Here is a 6,471-nt window from a genome sequence, read left to right as displayed (position 1 = left end):
CCCTTGGCAGCTGAGTTATTTAAGACAGAAGATGATTTTTCCCTGTATTTGGATTTCCATCCACCTTGATTTGGGGCAAAAAGAAAACATCTGCACATGGCAGATGAAAGAACTTGGTGTTTTGGATTTTCCCAGCATCAGGTAGGTAAATAATTATTTTCAGTTCAGTTGGGCTCAAGGGTGAGAACTTGAACCTTTAAGTACTTACAGTTCTAGGCAAGGGATAGGAATCTGAGTCATTCCGATAAAGTCTTAGTGCATGACAAAGCCAGAGTACTTCACAGGAGCTTGGGCAGGCGAAAGAACTGGGTAGAGCTGGGTGTAGTCCTGGATTTTACAGCCAGGGTCCCAAGGCAATGATTTTTCTTCCTGGCATGTATATACAAAAGAGATGGTTATTGCTTGAATTTAAAGAATATTTTATGGTTGCTTATAATTTCTCACATTGGAAATGTCCCATGTGTCAGAGAGCAACCAAATTTTCTGGAGAGCAGAAGAGAAAATTGTCACTACCTCCCTTCTGTGACGTAGGGAAGGAGGAGTTTAGAAAATACCGCTTATTTTATACCTGTCTCTCTTCCCATTCTTTCAACATTCTGATGAACTAACAAGGTTGCCAAAGAAAGCATGACTCTGCCCTCCACCCCGTGCACTTCCTGCCCCCAGGAGGGATGACACAGTGACCTGTTGCATCTACTGACTTCAGTGTGAAGCATCTGCGTATAAAACCTCTCTCTAAGCCATGTGCGTGCCGCATCCACGTCGACATGTGGATAGTACGGCTGCCCTCAAACCGCTCTGTGCATCCTCCCGAAACTGGCTGGCTGCTCCAAGGCCCAGAGTGGCCGTGGTGATGAGGAGGGTGTGCCTGCACTTGTTCAGTGGCAGCAGTGCTGCTACAGGCTTAGAAAGGCCTGGACCTGGCAGGGGCTTGTCACCCCTCCCAGCTGGGGAGGGAAGGCTGTCACTGCCATTCTCTGTGCCATCTACCACCTTAGACTTTATGGTCCCAACTTGATCTTCAAATGACTTGAAGGTGGCAGAATTCTTCATGTCCCCGAGCTTCCTGTTGATGGCAGAGTTCATGGTGGAAAGGGCAGCTGAAGTCTTCTGTCCCGCCTGGGAGAGAGTTTCCTAAGTCTTCCTGTAGAGGTCCGACCGGGTCACGCTCTCATCTCACCCTCTGAGTTTCTCAGAAGTTTCCACATAGGCATTAGAGACCTGCACATCATGCCACCTCTTGGGCAGGTTCTCCTGCAGGCCCTCCAAGGCAGAGAAGCCTGGTTTCCTCCTCAGCTCTCCACAGTGCCTTTCCTTAGCTGCCAGGACGTGACACACAGTGAAAATTTCCTCTTCCACCATTGTGAGCTCAACCCTGATCTCCTCAGTTTTGGTCAGATCCTCAGCGGCTGGGCCACAGAGGGCATCAGGGCGAGGGTCATGGGTATAGATAGGAGCCCAGTGGGCCACGCTGAGAGTCACTCACTGTGTACACATCAGCCAGCAGAACCCTCCTTATAGCTATTTTAAGTAAAATTTTAATTCTATTGTATCTTCTCATTAGTTGGTGTGTGAGTGTATTTTTAATTTGTGTATGTTTATTTCATTTTTGATTAATAGTTCTCTACTTTTCAATTACAGTTTACATTCAATATTATTTTTATTAGTTTCAGGTGTACAGCATAGTAGTTAGACAATCATGTACTTTACACAGTGGTCCCCTAATATTTTCAAATGAGATTGGGAACATTCAAGGTAGTATATCCTTTGTCCCCCAACATTTCCAGAATCCACCTGGCACCATACATAATTATTACGATTTTATTCACTATATTCCCTATGCTACACTTTACATTCCCATGACTGTTCTGTAAATATCAATTGTGCTTCATAATCCCTTCATCTTTTTCACCTAGCTCCAAATCCCCTCCCCTCTGGAAATCATTAAAAAGTTCTCTGTATCTATGAATCTGTTTTTGTTTTGTTCATTTATTTTGTTCTTTAGATTCTACATGTAAGTAAAATCACACGGTGTTTGTCTTTCTCTTTCTGACTTATTTTACTCAGAACAATACCCTCTATGTCCATCCATGTTGTCACAAATAGTAAGATTTCATTCTTTTTTATGACTAATATTCCATTGTATATATGTACACATCTTCTTTATTCATTTGTCTATTGATGGGCATTTAGGTTACCTCCACATCTTGGCTACTGTAAACAATGCTGCAATGAACGTATGGATGCATATGTCTGTTCAAATTAGTGGTTTGGGTTTCTTTTGATAAATACCCAGAAGTGGAATTGTTGGGTTCTTCTTTGTCTCTTGTTATAGTCTTTGTTTTAAAGTCTGTTTTGTTTGGTATAAGTATTGCTACTCTAGCTTTTTTTACATTTCCATTTTCATGAAATATCTTTTTCCATCTCTTTACTTTCAGCCTATGTATGTCTTTCTATCTGAAGTGAATCTCTGTAAACAGCACATGTATGGGTCTTATTTTCTTATCCATTCAGTTTCCATGTGTCTTTTGATTGAAGCATTTAATCCATTTGCATTTAAAGTAATTATTGATATGTATGTATTTATTGGGATTTTATTATTCATATTTGTTATCTTTTTTCTTCTTCTTCTTAAAGAACTTTTAACATTTCTTATAATACTGGTTTGGTGATGATGAACTCCTTTAACTTGTTCTTGTCTAGGAAGCTCTTTATCTGTCTTTCAATGCTAAATGCTAGCTTTTCTGGGTACCATATTTGTTGCAGGTCTTTGCTTTTCCTCACTTTGAATATCTCTTGCCAATCCCCTCTAGCATGCAAAGTTTCTTTTGAGAAATCAGCCAAGAGCTCCCTTGTAGGTAACTAACTTCTTTTCTCTTGCTGCTTTTCAGATTCTCTCTTTGTCTTTAACCTTTAGCATGTTAATTATGATGTATCCTGGTATGGGCCTCTATGAATTAATCTTCTTTGGGACTCTTTGTGTTTCCTGGACTTCTATGTCTATTTCCTTTACCAAGTTAAGGACGTTTTCTGTCATTTTTTTCAAATGGGTTTTCAGTTCCTTCCTCTTTCTCTTTTCCTTCCGATGCTCCCATATGTTGGTATGTCTGATATCCCAGAGGCCCTCTAGACTATATTCATTTGAAGAGTATTATTTTTGTTGTTCTGATTCAATGTTTTGGGCTATTTTATCTTCCATATCACTGATGCAATCCTTTGTTTCATCTAGTCTAATGTTGATTATTCCTAGTGTAGTCTTCATCTCAGTTATTATAATCTTCATTTCTGCCTGGTCCTTTTTTATGTTTTATATTTCCATTTTTATGTTTCATATCTCTTTGTTGAAGTTCTCACTTAGTTGATCTATTCTTCCCCTTAGTTTCTTAGCATCCTGATAACTAGTATTTTGAACTCTGCATCTGGTAGATTTCTTGTCTCCATTTTGTTTACCTCTTTTTTTTTTTTTTTTTTGAAGTTTTGTTCTATCTTTTCATTTGAGGAATGTTTCTTTCTCTCCTCATCTTGGCTGCCTCCATGTGTTTGTTTATATTTATTAGGTGGGGCTTCTTTAACTAACTAAGTAGAGTGGCCTTATGTAGTACATGTCTTGAGAGGTCTAGTGGCACAGCCTTTCTGGTCACCTGAGTGGGATGCTCCTTGTGGACCATGTGCACCCTTCTGCTGTAGTTGACCCTTAATTACTGTTGGCACAACCATGAGAGGAATTGACCCTTAGGCCAATTTTCTGGAAGACCATATGACTATAGCTTAGAAGAGCTGCTGTGCAGGGGCCCACCCCACAGAGCAAGACTTACTTCAGTGGGACACTCATGCCTGCCGTGCCTGCCCCCTGAGTATGTTCGTCACTTGTGGAGGTGGTTGGATGGTACTCCAGCATGGTCTGAAGCTGTCCACCAGGTGTGCTGGCTCTGGGGCCTCTTTGGAGGTTCAGACCAAGGTCAGCTGCCACTTGTGCCCTGCTGGAGGCCACCCAACATGACCTACAAAGCAATCTACAGATGGCTGTTACTTGCCCTGGGCTTGGGGGTTCCTGTGAGAGGTCAAGCTGCAAACCAAGGCCGAGTCTCAGGGATGGTAAACCATGCATACTTCACTTCACCACCCAGCTTTTTGCACATCCTGGCTGCTTTTATGACCACTTTGCTCATTTCTGAGGTGGCACTGGGGCCAACCTAACCTCCTTTTGTCATTTCCCTGCCCTTGGCAGGAGTTAATGGGCAACACATGTGGACCTGTAGCTCTACCCGCTTCCAGGAGCCCTGCAGTGCTCTCTTTGTGCTGCCCTCACCCCCACCACCTCTAGAATGTCTCCTGACACATTCCTTGCCTTGGCTTTGGTCCCCTGTTCTGGCAGGCCCAGCCTGGCCACAGTAACTGCAAAGTATCTGCTCAGCTTTCCTTGATTCTAGGAACAAAGAGACTAGTTACCCAAGCTGTCACCTGCCTCACAGAGGCCTCAGGCACGATTGCTGGGGCAAGTCCCTGTGGCAGCTTCCCAGAAGACTGGTCCAGAGAGGGGTTCAGACATGCCTGGCCCATGTTCCAATGGACAAGGAGATCTGCTCTGGGGTGGTGGGCTTGTGGAGGTGGGAACCCATTGCTGCCCATCTATTCCACACAGATGCCCCCCAAAAACATTTATTGAGTGTATACTATGTGCAGGTGCAGTGCTTGCCCTGGAAATAAAGTGATTAGGAAGGGAGCAACTTCCCTGCCCTTAATGGAACATATGGTCAAGTGTGTAACTGAGGTAAGGAATTGAAATGGGCAGGAATTTCATATTTGTAATTCCAGGTGTGCTAAAAATGCACCTTTAGTTTTACATAATTCATATTAATTTCTCATTTGAGACTTCTTTTTGACCAGAGAGCAAATCCTTAATGGATCACAGTTAGTTTGGGGTTCCTTTCATTTTCTAGGATTATGTCTAGGTTCTGGGAGACTCATGTGGCTCCACAGACAACCCATGCTGTGGGGTTCCTGGGTGCAGCCCACGGCCCAGCAGTCCTGGCTCCTAGCTGGGGCTCTGCACAGAGTCCCTGTCTTGGGTTCTCTGCCTCTTCAGCTCTGTTCAGAAAGCCGGGCAGGAGGTTCACTCCGAGACCTCCCCTGGACCTGTTCTTCACTGGGCCTTGGTGAATATCCCAGGAGAAAATTTCCTCAAAACCAACAAATCCTTACTTACAAATTATATCAGAGCCCTGAAGGGGAGGAAGAGGACACTTTGATGGGAGCGGGAGATGTTTCAGATGGGGACAAACCAGGAAGTTCTGTCTGAGGAGGTGACATTTGAGCTGAGACCTAAAAAAGTCCAGGGAAGACCTGGAAGGATCAAGTGGGCAAAGGAAACAAGAGCCTGTGTGAAGGCTCGAAGGTAGGACAAGAGCCATGATCCAAAGGCCTGGGGCAGCTGGTGTGGAAGCAGCCGGACCAGCCACCCTCTGAGTTCATCAGGGTCCGTCCAGCCAGCGTTCCGTCCCCTGAGGGTGGCTCTGACTCCCAGGGAGCGGCTGCTCTGTGCTCTGTGGCCATCCTGTGGCGATCCACACCAGAGAAGTGCTAGAAGTTTAGAGAGCAGTTCAGTTTACACACAGCTTCAATCCATGTGTTGTTGCTCATTTTTTTCTGACTCTGGGAGGTGGGTCTTTCCCCTCAAAACTCCTCCTGACCACTAAGGAAAAAAGATCCCAGACTCTGACCCCTACACCCAAGCACCACCTGAGCTGGTCTTCTGCTCCCCCGCAACCTCACATTGGGCCTTTCCTCCCCTGACCCCAGCCCTGCCGTCCTGCTGCCGCCCTCCATTTTCATCACTCTGAGGGTGATGAAACAATGAACAACACTTTCACAGTAAAGCTAAAGGACTTGATTTGTTAGCACTTCCAGGAACATTTGCATTTGAAAAGATTGCGTAAGTCAGAAGAACCCAAAAAAGGTGGCGGAATCTGAGCTATTAGATTAAGCAGACACTTTCTTGAGGCCTTTAATTGGCATCATGCAGGCCTACCCTCTTCTGTGTACACATGTGCACACTCACACACAGGCACACCTGTCGGCCTCATTTCCACTCTGCAGTTGCCTCTATTTCCCTACTCCCCTCTGGAAGCCTTCCTCCCACTAGCAGAAATGTGTCTGAATGGACCCAGGACACCAGGTAACTTGCAGAGTGTGTTTACAGAAACAGACACAGGGAATAAATGCCAGTTAAGAGGCAGCCATGCAGCAGACATGAGGCCAGACACTTGAAATGTTTTTCTTTAATCCTTACCAAGGCTCATTAAAGTAAGTATATTATTATCCCCATTTTAAACATAAGGAAATTAGGATCCAGAGAGGTTAAGGGATTCATTCATTTTAGCGCAATTAGATTTCTGTCAGACATCAAACCCCTCTTCTGCCACACCCTGCTGCCTTGCTGTGTGCTCTGGGGTCCCAGAGGGTCCAGATCTA

General features: G+C 44.6%; 1 pseudogene; it reads right to left on the bottom strand.

Annotated features, from left to right (window-relative positions):
- Nucleotides 1-735: 735 nt before the first annotated feature.
- Nucleotides 736-3,898, bottom strand: LOC129071630 (tumor protein D54-like; annotated as a pseudogene).
- Between the last annotated feature and the right edge of the window lie 2,573 nt (nucleotides 3,899-6,471).

This window comes from Pteronotus mesoamericanus, unplaced genomic scaffold (assembly GCF_021234165.1).
Source record: "Pteronotus mesoamericanus isolate MK-2021 breed Mesoamerican mustached bat unplaced genomic scaffold, CSHL_Meso_final contig_27, whole genome shotgun sequence".
Taxonomy (NCBI): domain Eukaryota; kingdom Metazoa; phylum Chordata; class Mammalia; order Chiroptera; family Mormoopidae; genus Pteronotus; species Pteronotus mesoamericanus.
This window is presented reverse-complemented; position numbering and strand designations above follow the sequence as displayed.